The following is a 14,732-nucleotide window of genomic DNA, read 5'->3' as shown; positions in this document are numbered from 1 at the left end:
TGACATGATCCTTCTTGGACATGATGAAAGAAGATTCAACCACGAGTTCAATTCTATTTGCTCATCTGAAACCTGGGCTCCGTGCGGTTCTGCGTGCCACATCTTAGCCAAAGTAAAGGGACTTTCTGCTTCCCTCTTCTCCAGCAACGGCAGCAGTGAGTCAAAATAAACAACCCCTGGAATCCAAACGCTGGCTCCGCCTACAAAAAAGGCAAAATATTTCTCCTTTTATTGATGGAGGCTGTCAGTGCGCAGGGCACGACTGTGCCCACCGTCAGAGCGCGCCCGCCTGCACCGGAGCGCGGCGGTGACCAGGTGGAGGAATCCTGATGCCGAGAGGCGCTCGCTGCAGGAGGCCTGGCTTCAGAGCTTTTAATCAGGGATACTTTTAAAAAAATCTTGTAAGTGAAGTTGACTTTCTGTGGCTCCCAGGCCTTGATCCTGCCAGCAGGCCGCCTCCGCCCCCTCGCGGTGTCGGCTCTTAGCCCGGAGCCGAGTCAGCGCCGGACCTCCATCCGCTCAAGGCCGCAGGGGCGAGAAGCGCTGGACCGTCGCGCCCCCGACAGCCGAGCGCGGGGCGGGGCTCGGCCGGCCACCCGCTGCCACTTCCTCCAAGCCCTGCTGACCTCTAGTGGTCACACGGTGGAACTGACAGGACGCTGGGCCAGAGTGGACAGCCAGGGTTACTTTGCACACAGTCCAATCACCTGGGAGCTCTGAAAATACCCTTGGCCAGGCCACACCGCAGGCCGGTTAGGTTCGACTGTCGGCCTTCGGCGTTGATTTTTTTTTTAAAGCCCCCCAGGTCATTCTAACGTGAAGCCAGGATTGAGAGCTCTTGGGTCAAACTGGGCCATTTGCTCGCTTATAATGGGCGTGTGCCAGGGCAGGGCGCTGTGATGTCAGCGTCTGAAAATGGCTGAGAATGTCCGTCCTCCAGTGCGCGCCTGAGCCCAGTGTCTGAGCACCAGTGGTTAAGATTTCATGCTCCTGACAGCGAGTCCCTGGTGCTGGTTCTGACTTCTGTGGAGGGTCCTGTTTCCTGAGCTTGTGGCTGCATCTGGATGGAACTCAGACCCTAGGAAAAGACTCGAGAATAAAAAGGTCCCATCAATAAGAATAAGAGAAGATAGTTTGCAGCCTTTCGCCCATTAGCAGAGTTCACATTCGTCTCCTGGGAAGTTCTTCCTGTTGTCTTACCTCAGTCCCCCTTCAAGGAGAGAAAAGTCTAGACTGAAAAAAGGCCAGCTTACCCATCACTCTGGCAGCAGCTGCGGGGTGGGTTAAGTCAGCCCAGGGCTGCGGTACCCACGGCTTCCCGGACCGGCTGGGCTGTTCTCTTCAGGCTCTGCACTCCATCCTCGATGAAATGGGTTGGAAGGGAGAAGAGCCAGCACCGGCACAATTAAATTAATTTCCAGCAGCTGCATGGGATTAAAATTACCCACTTCTCTCTGGTCTCTGTCTAATGTTCCTGAACACAATCTCCTGATCCTCTACTCCTAGTCTTTTCTCTTGCTCATAGTCTCAGCTTTTGGTAAATTTACTCCTCATGTTCTGCCCTTCCTCCCCCGAAGGTTTGGTTGGAGGACACAGCCCTGGCCGGACCCACCCCAGGTCTGACCCTCCCCTTCCCGGACTTGCCCAGGGAGCTGGGCAGAGGCGACATCAGGGGGCAGCGTGACCCTTGGGAGTGGGACAGGGTGTGGGAGTGCTTCAGCCCTCATGGGGTTCCCAGGGGAAGCGGAGCCTTGCACTCCCCAGGCCTGTCCTTCCAGGGAGCAGAGGAAGGTCAATACCCTATGTTAGAATGAGCATCAGACTTGGGGTCAAGGCTGCATCTGCCGGCCCGGGTCCTCTCTGAGCCTCAGACACGCTTCTGTAAAGAGGAGAAGAGACTTCTCCTTACAGGTTGCTGTTGAGGATCTAAGGACACGATACACAGACAAATCAGACGTCTGAAACGTATAGGTAGATACTTGATAGAACCTGACCTGGTAGATGATCGTATGTAATAGAATGATTATAGTACCAGCTGTTTACACTTACAATAGATAGCGTTTACTGAGTGTGTATTACAGGACCACCATCACAGCTGTGTGCTGAGGCGAGTCCTGTGATTGTCCCCACTCACGAATGCGGGAAAACAGGTACAGAGGTGTTGGGAGACATGCCCGAAGACACACAGTAAGTGGGGGACCTAGAAAGTGAAAAGTCAGTTCTGGAAATCTGATGACATGTCCTGGGAGAATGTATCACTGGGCTATGCGCGTGCCGAGGCTTCACAGATGCTTGTATCTGTGCATGTGGGAGTATGCACACCCACACACATACACATATACACATACATAGATGTACACACATATACACACAATACATACACATATGCACAGACATACACACAGACACATATGCATACACATGCGCACACACATAAACACACACACATAAACACATGTGCACACATAAACAATTGCATACACACCTGCACACATACATGCGTGCACATATGTGCACACACATATACGTGCGCACACACATCTTTGCACATTGTCACTGAATAACCAAAGACCCTGCACCTGCCTCCTGGAAGAGTTTCCCCAAGGGGCCACCTCTCGGAGAAGTAAAGGGGAAACAAACTAGTCACTGCAACTAGTGGGAGAAAACCAGCAGAAAAGGAAGCCAAGAGCCTTTGGATGGAGGGACAGATCACGAGGAAGCAGCGGGGCCAACAGGGTGGAGCAGTCAGTCACCCACACCTCGAGTTGTGATGCAGACTCTTGGGAACAGGAACAGGCTTCCTGTGACACTGTCCTCACTGGGATTCATCTGTTTCTTTCTCGGGACCCTGGCCCAGCTATCTGGGCACGAGGGGCAGCGCTCCAGCAGTCAGCTCATCCCAAAGCTTCATCCGCTGATTCCGACAAGGGGCCAGATTGTTTCTGGGCTCTGCGTGTAACTGACACTTAATGGCATTTGTTTTATTTCAAGTTCTCCTCTGCTGCGCGCTGTTCTCATCCTTACCCATCTGCCAAATGGAGCTGGGGGCGGGGTGGGCACCTAGTCTAGTGACTTGCTTCTGCCCTTTTCTAGCTCTGTGACCCTGGCCACGTCGTTACCTTCTCCGGTCAGCTCTAAGGTCTCATCCGGCCTGACATTCTCAGTCTAAGATTCTAATCAGGTCTCCATCAGCCACAGCCCTCTGGGGTCGGTAGTAGGCAGCTTGAGTAGTGTGTGCAGGGGTGGGCACTGCATTTGTGAGCCTCAGATGACAACGCATCATCAAAGGGGAGGAAGTGGTGTGTGGATGGGGGCAGATGTCACCCTGGCCCTGCCCTTGCAGACATGGTTTGATCTCAGGGTCAGAATCAGGATTTGGGGATAATGCAGTGTGGTTGCGAAGCTTCCTTCTCCCAGATATCTCAAAAGAATTAGAGGAAATATCAGAGCAAAGGAAAGCAATAAGCCAAGAGACTAGCTCCTAATCAGAGCCACCCCTGTGTAGACAGCCCTTGCCTTGTGCGGCTACTACCCTAGACCCTTTGAGAGATCAACTCCTTTAGTTTTCGGAACAACACTGCAGGGGTGGGTACTGACGTAAGCCCCGTTTTACAGATGAGGACACTGAGCCATAAAAGGTGACACAGCTGGTGGATGGCAATGCTGGGATGCAGAACGAGGGAGTCTGGCTCCAGTGTTTATAATGTTAACCATTAAATTGTATTGCTTCCCAAGGAACGTCTCCCCCCAGGTCGGAGGAGCCCTCTGGGAGAAGGTAAATCACCTGGTGGTCTCTGGAACCTGGTTTGGATACTGCACATTTCAGAGGCAGGCCATGGCCAGGAAGAGAGGGGCCCCTCACAGCCAGGGCACCTGCTTCCTGCACTGACGAGTCGGCAGAGGGTTTCCTCCTTTTTGCTTAGATCCCTCAGGCATCTGCCTTGCTCTTCCACATCCAGGGGATAAGGAAGAGCGGCATGCTTTGCCTTCTCGAGATGACGCTCTCAGACTGGCACATCTCTCCGGTCCTCCTGGGGTTTCACTTCCTGCTCTGACCGCCTGCACGGCCACCTTCCACGTGGGAGGACAGGCCAGCCCCGGGCAGCACAATGTCTGTGCATCACAGGCCAACAATGACCCACGTGTCACTTCCCAGTTTCTGCTGAGAACACTCGCTGTCTGGGAGAGGAAGCCCTGAGACAGGGTTCGAGCGGAGAAGGCAGCCGCACACAGGTGGCCGAGCTGCGGTAGGGCGCGAGCACCGGTGAATCATGGGAGAATCCCGCATGGGCACCTCCCCTCCTCGCCTTGGGTGGCGCTGGCTGCGGCTGGCCTGGTGCCCCGGAAGTCGGGAAGTCAGAGGGGGAACCACGGAAGTGAAAACAACCCCAAAAGAAAGTGGAGGGGAAGATGAGTGAAAGTCCTAGCTGATGCAAATATTGACTTAACCATTATGGGAGTAAATAAAACTCCCATTTATGTTATGCAAGTGCGATATTCTTTGAATACTTCTGTCTGGAGGAATTTTTTATTTCGCCATAGAAGAAAAATGTTTTCATATTCTCTCCCGCCGCTCAGACCCGGAACCCAGCGAGGCCTTGTGCCCCCGAGAGCCATAATATTATTTGTTAACATTTTTATGATGCCAAATGGTCTGTAGGAGAACAGGCGCCATTCTTTAGCTGGGAAACCATATGGCACGACGAGTAATAAATAAGGTATTGTGATAGTTAATGAACCTAATTGCCAGCAAAGGCTTTAATACGGAGACTGTGCTGCTGAGAATTTAGCACCACATTAGGGATGCTGTGGAGCTCCCCTGACTTCTGAGGCTTAATTTAAGTTCTATATTGCAAACTCCAGAAAATAATTCCAAACCCTCCTGCTGGAAAAGCAACCTGCTGGTAGACTGTGATTATACCGAATTACTAAAATCGCAATCAATTTTATACACAGAGTTAACCCTTGCCGGGAAGGACGCACAGAGAGGAGACAAATCAAGATTGCAGCCCATTCTAGCTGTGGTCCTGGATTGAGGAGGACAGCGAGAGGCGGGAAAAGGGTGGTGCCCGAAGGAAGGGACCAGAGCCAGGGGTCCTGTTCCGCAGAGAGAGGAAGTAGGGGGGATGCTGACGGGAGACCCGGGCGCAGGCACAGCCTGTTGGATTTCTCTAGTCTTGCAGGGTGCTCTTCCTTCCCTGTGGGACAAGGAGACTGCGGGTCTTGGGGAGAGGGGTCTGTGCTCACTCATCACCCCCAGCAGCAGGAATCCTGGCAGGAAAAGGGACTGAGACATTGCTGCTATCATTCCATAAGTCAAGGTTATTAACTAGAGGAGATCAAATAACCTTGCACTGTGTTAAAATGTAAATGCCAAACAGCTGCCACTGAACTTTCAGTGGTGTCTGGTCCCCAGGCGAGAGAGGTGCTCAGCGACAAGGAGAGGAGCCGGAGGAAAGGCGCCCAGCCCTTTTCGGAGCTCGCAACAGCCACGCGCACCCTCCAGCCCTGGCCAGCATGGAGGAGAAGGGTCGGCCGTGGAAGGAGAGGCTCCCGGAGCAGGTCAAGCCAGGCGCGGGAGGAGAGAAGGCTTCCAGGCTGCAGTCCTCTCCCCCACAGCCCACAGTGATGCCTAGGCTGTGAACTGGAGAGCAGCTCAGAAATGTCCTTTTCAGAAGAGCATCCTGAGGGGGAGGACCTCGCTAGGTGCTCCCCGTGCAAGGCCCTCCTGCATTCAGAGAGGGGTGGATGGGGCAGGCTGAGAGGTGGGAGGGGTGTTGGAAATAAGGAATCTTCCTTAAGTCAAGAAGACCATGGGGAGAAGGGTATAGCTCAAGTAGCAGAGGCATGCTTAGCATGCGTGAGGTCCTGGGTTCAATCCCCAGTACCTCCTCTAAAAATAAATAAACCTAATTACCCACCCCATCCTGCCAAAATAAAAAAAATAATAATTAAATAATATGATAATAAATAAATACTTAAAAAAGAAGAAGAAGATAATGGAAGATGCTTAGGTCGGAGAAGCTGGCAAAGCCAAAAGAGTACAGAAGAATCTGGAGGGTCATGAAGACCAGGTGGGAGGCCGAGGCAGGTCCGGCCTCCGATGTGAGACCCTGCGGGGGGTGAGTATGTGTGGTCATGTGGCTCCTTCCTGAAGCGCTTAGGACAAAGCCCGAGTCCTGCTGTGGACTGAAGCAGATGTAGCCTCGTCTGGGAAGCTGGGTGGACTTGGGAGTCCCAGCAGCAGGGTTTACAGGAGAGGCCCCGTGAGCTGCGGCATCAGGAAGTTCTCACACGCAGCAGAGCCCGAGGCTTGGTGGGCGGGTGGTGGAGGATGAGGCGCTACTGTAGATGGTAAGCTTAGTGAAGGCAGAAGAACTATCTGATCTTAGCAGCCAGCCTGCACACACTTAGGAAGTTGAGTGAGATGTATCTCAGAGGAGTAAACGCCATGGGTGACCAGGAGAGGAAACCCGCCATGCCCGGTGTCAATCCAGCGGGCCAGGCGGTTGGCGTGGGTGACAGGCCCTCCGGGGAGTGCCGGCAGGGTCTAAGATCCTCACGGTCTGCTGGGGTGGGGGGTGCAGCCTGATGTGCAGCCCTACTTTGTGCGGGCCCCTCCCTGCCGCCCTGGCTCATCTCCAGGCTGTGGTCCTGAAGTGGATGCTCTCAGCTGCCTTGTCTGTAAATCCTGCATCCTGAGCTCAGTGATACAGAATGAGACCCCAGAAGTTTCCCGGACTCTGCCCATGGTGGGTGGGAAATTGAGGAAGGACCATGGGATCCCCACAGGCCCTCTCTAACCCTGACAGAACTTCAGAATCAACTGGGGAGACCCCCCCAAAGACTCTAATCCAAGAGGAGGTGTCTAAAATTGCACAGGTGATCCTGACACAGTACTGGATAGAAAACTGTTCCTTGGATGGTTCCACACCCTGACCTCGCCCTCAGTCTAACCTCCCCACTCAGCTCCAGACCGTGGAAGGAGAAATACATACGTTCTCTCTGGTAAGCAATTGACAGAATGCAGAGATTCTGCTTAAACAGCAAGCAAAATGGAGAGAGGAAAGGAAGGCACCCTGAACTCCAGGGTGGCTGACCAATCCCTGGGTCAAGGGCACAGGGATGGAGGTGCAGTTGAATTTCCACCTCTGGGGGCCTTTCCAGTTAGACAGAGACAGATCTGGAGGCAGAGGGATGAAAATGGCCTTCAGATCCTTGGCTTTTGTAACTTTATAGTATCTCCATATTTATAGATGAGGAAACTGAAGGCCTCAGAGGTCCTGTGACTCTTACTCAGATGGGCAGTGCCGAAACTGACTAGAGCCCAGGTGTCTTGACTCAAGATTAAGATCTCTTCTTCTTCCTTCGAGTCGTGTACTTGGGCCCTGGGAAGATAAAACAAGAGCGAAAGACAGCCTAGGATTCATGTTCACACGTTGGATATGAGGGGATGGAGGGGCCCCAGAGGAGGTTTCTAGCTCCAAGAATATAAGATACTGCCGGAGCTCACCACCCAGGTGGAGAGGTTCTTACAAAATCGTAAAACCGTTTATTAAAGTTGATATAGCGGAGGGGTCATGGAAGAAAGGACCTTATCAGGACAAGTCCTGGACAGGGCCGGGAAGCACTGACTACTTACTGTTAATTGTGAGTTGATCACCCAGCTCTGTGCTAAGACTTTGGGAAGAACAGGGAAGGTAATGATAGCATGCCTGCCCACAGGAAGCTTTCAGTCAAGTTAGAAGAGCGATGCACACAGGAGAGGCGTGGAGAGAATGCCAAAGCCAGCCAGGCTGCAGAGCTCAGGCTGTGGGACCCAGACACTCACTTTCTCTAGATTCTGGGAAGTGGGGAAAGTTGGACCGAGTTGGACCAAGGCTCCCCATAGCAAAGGATCCCGGGTGAAGAGTCCACAGGTGCTGGGGGGAGGGCTGCTTTCTCAAGGTCGGGGGGGTGCAGCTGGACAGAGGCTCTTGGCCTGGCTTCTCCAGCAGAGGGCCTGTGGGCAGAGCCCATGGCTGGCCTCAGTGACCCCCGCTCCCTCTCTCCCAACAGGAGGTGGTGGGAACCTGCCGCAGGCTCAGAGCCCTGTCACAGATCCAGCATCCTGAGATGCCCTGCCGGGGGTGGATTTAATACTGTACATAAATATGCTTTACAGTCACCGGGCAGGATTTCTACGCTGAGGAGACCATCAACTATTTTATGGTGATGCAGATCCGGTGTAAAAAAAGGAGAAGAAGAAGGGAAGATAATGATTTGATGGGGTTCTCTTAGGATATGTCACAGCAGGGAATGCTTACAAAGAATGCATACTACTAGGGACACACAGCTATTCGGTCATCCAACGAACGTATAAATTGTCAGAAGCCAGGATGGGAGGAAAGGAATGGGAGAGATCCGGGTGCCCATCACGCTGTCAGCAATGGCTCCCTCGCTCCACCTGGCTGGCAGCGGTCTGGTGCGCCAGCCACAGCGCGGTCCCGCAGAAGGGAGACGCGTCTAATAAATGTCTCTGGAAAATTACGACTGTACTGCTACAGTAAAAAGATGGCGCCGTTTATCTCAGCACCATCTGCACAGGCTCATTTGTTGCTCCCAAGGCAGCCCACATGCACCCAGCAAGTTTGTAACTCTCCAGGACTTGGAGTGTTTTCTTCCCGAGGATGCTCTGGGACCTGGGTGCTCATTCCTTTTCCGGCTCTGGGCGGTCCACCGGGGAGAAGCTGGACGTGCTGGCTGCAGGAGCCAGACGTTGTAACATCAGAGCTGGACCTCGGGGTGGGGACCAGGAGCCCGGAATCCTTCCCACACAGGTGAAAAGGAACAGAGAGCATCATTATTCGTCCATTTCCTTCAGCTATGCAACGAACAATGGCGAGCGTCTGCTACCTGCCAGGCGCTGTGATGGACTTAGGGATACTTGAGGAGTTTCTGCTTCTTGTAGGATTTGATTCAAGTGTCATCTTCTCAATGAAGCCTTCCCTGCGCCCCCCACCTAACACAGCGGGCCTCTCAGAGCCCTTTGCCATTGCACAGACTCCTGGTGTGCGAGCACACCCACAGGCCAGCGCCTGCGTCTCTGTTTAGCCCTGCCTGCAAGCTGCCCAAATCTGCTCTGCTGGGAGTGCCTGAGAATGCATAACCTGACTCCCACTCCCCGGGGGGAGGCAGCCCTTGACCCGTGATGGATGGAAGCAAACCCATGAACCCCTTCCAGACTCCCTTGTCCCCACTGGTTGCAACACTGTGGTGTGTTTGGCGCTGCTGAAACATTAAATCTTGAGGAGGGAGGAGGAAACTATAAAGCTAGGAATATGCAAGGGCTGCATTCCCAGGATCTGAGAGCTTTGAAAGGGTCTGCTTTGAGCTTGTTCCAATGACCGGCTGGAGGCGGCATTCCGGAAAGCGGGTGGCTGAAAGGGACAATGTATGGGGGTGGCGGGACATCTGGAAGACACAGGCTGCTCTGGCATCTCTTGTAGTCTCGGTGCAGCAGCAACCATGCCCATCAACACCATGCTCTTTTTTATTGTTTTTTAATTGAAGTATAGTCAGTTTGCAATGTTGTGTTAATTTCTGGTGCACAGCAGAGTGATTCAGTTATACATATACATGTTCCCTTTCATATTCTTTTTCATTATAGGCTATTACAAGGTATCGAATATATACTGAGTATTGTTCCCTGTGACTGTACAGTAGGACCTTGTTGTTTATCTATTTTATATGTAGTAGTCAGTGTCTGCAAATCTCGAACTCCCAATTTATCCTTCCCCAACTCCTTCCCTGCCGGCAACCACAAGTTCATTTTCTATATCTGAAGGACCACGCTCTTGAGAAAGCTTGAGACTCCGTCCCTTCTCTCCTTCCTCAGGGTCCTCCGCCGACCACTGAGATGGAAGACTCTCTCTTCTCCCTCTGCCCTCCCCTCCTCTCTCCTACACAACCAGCGTAAGAACCTCAACTTCACATGTAAAAACCCTCCTTGGCCGCCTTCCAGAGAAAGAAGCATTGTTCTGTCCTGTGCAGAAGTCCCTGTCCTGCTTTGCTTTGGGTCTCAGGGAAACTAGTTACCACTGGTGGGGAGTTGAAGCCGGGGAAACAGGGACCAGAGCTGGGCTCTTTTCAGTAGATGCAGATACAGTGATGGTGTGGGTCCAGGGCTAGACCTGATGGCAGCTGCAGTGGTGGGAGAATGAATAACAAGAGCCTGTCCCCGACGTGGCAAGTCCAACGGGCCCTCAGCATAATCAGGGTGATTGTGTGACTTGGGTGATGATGGTACAACCTGGGAGTCTTGGAAGTAGCACCAGAGAGGAGGGAATTGCTGACGGATATTGAGGAAGTTTAATTAAGAGACTTCAGTGACTGATGAGCTGTTTATGTGGGGGGAGGAGAGAGCCGGGAGGAGGGCAGATTTTGGTGGGAAGGAGAAATGAAGGGCAGAGACAGAGGCTGAGAAGGGGAAATGGACAGAGAGGAAAGGCAAAGAGATATTAAAAGGATTATAGAAAGACGTGGAGAATGGCAGAGCCTGAAAACGAGATAGGAAAGAAGCAGTCAGAAAAATCAACGGAACTCCTATGTTTTTGAACTTCTTATTTCCAACTAGTTTTAGACTCACAGGAAAGCTGGGGGGCAGGGAATGGACAGAGACTTCCTAATTCCCACTCACCCAGCGTCCTCTGATGTTCACATCTTATACAACCATGGCACAGCTATTAAAATCAGGACATTGACATTGACACGATACTGATCACTAAACCACAGACTCGATTTGAATCTCACCAGTTTCCTAGTGAGATCTGGAGAAGGAGAAGCATAAAGACACAGAACCAGAGAGGGATATGGGCTTGGACAAAGTCCCCAAGGCCCTCTTCCTGGAGGAAGTTTAGAAGGTTGTCCCGTCAGATCTCAAGGCCTGGACTATCTCAGGGACACATAGTAGGTGTCTCATAAGTGGTTATTTAATCAGTGAAGGGATTCAAGTGCTCCAGGTAGACCAAAGTCACTGCAGCAAGGATCCACATACAACCAACCACGGTCCACAGATTTTTCTAAGCCCCCACAGAGTCCAGGCTCTGCAGCTACACCAGCAGGCATTTTCAAGGGGCCGAATGTTGAGGACTTCTTCTACTGTCAGGTTCTCAGCTTCATCCTCGAGAGAAAGGTTTCTCTACTGATGCCCTCGCCTGACCTGTTTCCTTAAAAGCCTCTGTTGGGGCACAGTCATAGGAGCCAGGGTCTCAATCCTGCTCCCTTTGAATTTATAATTTAAGGGTTTAGGGAAGTTTATTGCTGTCATGCAGGAAGGGGAGGAGCCTTTTTACCCATTACTGGGTCCTGAGAAAACCTCCCCTTTCATTTGGGAGCCAGGCAGCCTAGGGACGGGTGGGCTGTCGATCACCAGAAGGTTCATTAGTTCTCCCCTCCTGGGGTCATCGGGCACAGAGGGAAAGCATTCCTGGCAGAGGCCAGGTGTGTGAGGTAGCAGCCCTAATGGGGCTCCCACTGCCCCCTTCTCAGGCCAACTCCAAAAGCCTGTGAAACCACCCTTGGCCAAGCCAGCCTGCCGCCACAGCTGTGGCACGTCTGAAGTCTCTTCATTGCATTCAGGGGAACAAATCTGTCGTGTTGTCTCCTCTTGACTTCCTTATTTTTACCCCAAGTGACTGGGAAGAACTTAGAGTCTCTAGAAGGCCAAGGGCAGTCCTTAGGGTCCTTAGGGGGGGGTGCCAGAGGAAAGGGAATGTAAAACTTGGATTAGCAGCAGCTAACAGGGCCAAGCTGCACCTGTCTCCAGCACCAAAGGACTGGTGATTCCTGGCTGTATCGATGGCTCTTGTGGAACTGCTTGTCCATCTCAGAACAGACTCTCTCCTCTTTTCTTTTCTTTCTCTCTTTCTCTCCCTTTCTTTCTTTCTCTCCCTTTCTTTCTTTCCCTCTTTCCCTCTTTCTTTCCTTCCCTTCCTTCCTTCCTTCCTTCCTTCTTTCTTTTCTTCCTCCCTCCCTCCTTCCTGCCCTTCCTTGCTTTCTTTTTTTGGTGCAGAATAGGGGATGGGAACATCCATTAGTTGAGGGACATTTAGATAAACTTAGATAAAATTACATCTCACATACCTCAGACACCAGGAGTGTGCCCTGTACAAGACCCTCTCATCCTGGCCCTTGAAAACCCTCCCATGAGCCCCTCTTCTCTGCATAACTAAATCTGATCTTTCTTTCAGCCTGGTGGGGAGATGCATGGGAGCAACAAACGAACAAAAGAGAATGAAGGGCCTGAAACAACTTTTTCAGATTTTTCGTATTTCCATATTTGACTTAATCCCCCAAATAATCACACACTGATCCACACTGATTGACTTGCATCTTCCCCCCTAATTTCGAGGATAAGAAAGAGTTGGCTTATATAGAAACAGGAGGAATTCCATTTGTCTATAGGGCTGGCACAATGCTTGGCATAAAGCAGGTGCTCAAAAATATGTTAATGAATGAACATGTGGCAGACACAGGGGAAACCTTTATAGTTGGGCAATATTGTGGAAGGAGCATTGGAATCAGAGATAACTGGGTTCAAACTCTGGACCTGCTCCTGCCCACGTGCCTTGGGGCAGGTTATGTGACCGTCTCAGCTTCAAGTTTTTCTCACTAATAAAAGCAAAACTGGACAGCCCCACTCTTCAGGGCTATGGTGAAAAACAACAGACAATGTGCATGCAGTGTGCAGCATAGTAGATAAAAAACAGTAGCTACTTTTATGATTGTTTTTAGCCGTCGGAACCACGCCAACTCAGGTTATGGAGAATGTTAACAAGAAGGATGGACAGTTCTCTCTTAGGATTATTAGAGGACTGTCCTGCCTAGAAGGGGAAGGACAGGGAGACGAACACTTGAGGCCCAAGCCTGCCTTGGGATCCTAGGATTCTGGACTCCCATTGCGTGAGAAGTGCTTGTTTCCTGCTGCCCGGGAGAGCCAGGCGCTGGAGCAGAACATAAGCAGCCATGTCACACAGTCTTCCAGGAGATGTGGGCGCTAAAGCCCAGCAGGGGGTACCTGCTTCTCTCCTCGTCTCTCTTGTTCGCTCTTTTTCTCACCATCATATAAAGACAGTCCCATAGGACCACATCCATACCCACCAGACACTCAGCGGCCAGTGCAGCTTCTAGTAAGGGTTATGGGTTGTCTTAGGTGCCAGAACACAATTTTCTTCCCCACTTCCCAGAGACTAATCTTTAGAGGGTAGAGAATGTGTCCCTTCTCTCAAAACAAAGATGTATTTTGGGCATCGTACGTGTAGAATGCTGATAAAGGTGGGGAACAAGGATTTTTTAACCCAAGCATGGGCAGGATGGGAGGCTGTGGCAGAATGAGTTAGACACCAGGCAATTTGCAAGGGCAACACGAGAGACCTGTCTCCTTGGTTACAACTCCATGACCACTAGCATTTTCACAGGTGGGTGGCCACTGGCACCAGAGCCAACCAGAGGACTGTGGCATCTCACACTCACCACCGCAGCTTCTGTTTTTCACTCGAACCTTCTCCTGTCTTCTTTTGATCTCTCACTCCCTTGTGTTTCCTCTTCTGCCTTTTTTTTTTTTTCCTTGCAGCCTGTAGCTTTATTAGACCTTTGGCAGCACCTGCTCGCTCAGTCTCTCTGATGGTCAGTGGGATGAGGTCCAGCTTTAGAATCCCTCAGAGCCAAGGCCAAGTGAGAGGCAGCCTCCTGCAAGGAGTGCATGTGAGTGGGGACTCGAACGCCAGGTCTGTCCGGCACCCTCAGCCCTCTGGCAGCAACGCTTGTGGGTGTCTTCTGTGCAACAAGGTGGTGCTTGGCTGTCACATCCTGTGATCTCATTAAATACAACAACCCTGCAAAACGCATGTTTTCTCCCCATTTTCCGGATGAGGAAAGTTGAGTCTCAGGCAAGGAAAAAGGCTTAACACAGTGGTTGGAGCTTCAGCGAGCACCAGCATCACCTGGTGGGGGTGGGGCTTGTTAAAACTTAGGTGACTGGGCTCCAGCTTCAGTTTCTGATTCAGTGGGTCTGGAGTGGGGCCTGATAACTGGCATTTCATTGATCTCCTAAGAATGTGGATACTGCTGCTCAGGGACCAGACTTCGAGGACCATTGACTTCCGGAGCTGTGGCCAGGAAGCAGCAGGTCAGGGATTGAAACCCAAGGCTGCCGATCCCAAGGCTGTCCTTTCCTGTCCACCTCAGCTGGCCTCCCTCTGCACAGGGTCAGGGTATCTTCTCCATCAATGCCCTGAGATCTCTCTACCTGGAAGTCGAGTAGACCAGCGGGGGTCACCTTAAATCTATAAGTTCCCAGAGAAAGAGGGCAAAGCAAAAGCAAGCTCCTGGAAAGGGCGAAGGTTCCAGGGCTCACTGGCCCCTGAGCTTCCTTCACAGGGTGTTTTATGGGTGAATTTTCAGTACCAGCATGGGGCAGGTGGGGACCCCAGCCTCGCCAGAGTAAACAGCAGCCGGGGCAGGCGGGCAGAGGTTCACAGAAGGGGACCCCCACCCCGCCCCTTCAGGGCAGTTTTAAATTGCTACCGTATTTAATTGTTAACCCAGATCCTCCATTGGTTGAGGGGTTGGGAGAAAAGGGAGGCAGGGGATGCAGGGGAGGTGCAGAATGAGCTGTGAGAAGTTGTATTTCTCTCCATTTGGGGCTCACTGGGGATTCTGTACAGAGCAGTGCCTTGGGGCTCAGCGCGGAA

The sequence above is a fragment of the Camelus bactrianus genome, chromosome 33 (assembly GCF_048773025.1).
Source record: "Camelus bactrianus isolate YW-2024 breed Bactrian camel chromosome 33, ASM4877302v1, whole genome shotgun sequence".
NCBI classification, from domain to species: domain Eukaryota; kingdom Metazoa; phylum Chordata; class Mammalia; order Artiodactyla; family Camelidae; genus Camelus; species Camelus bactrianus.
Note: the sequence above shows the minus strand (reverse complement) of the source record.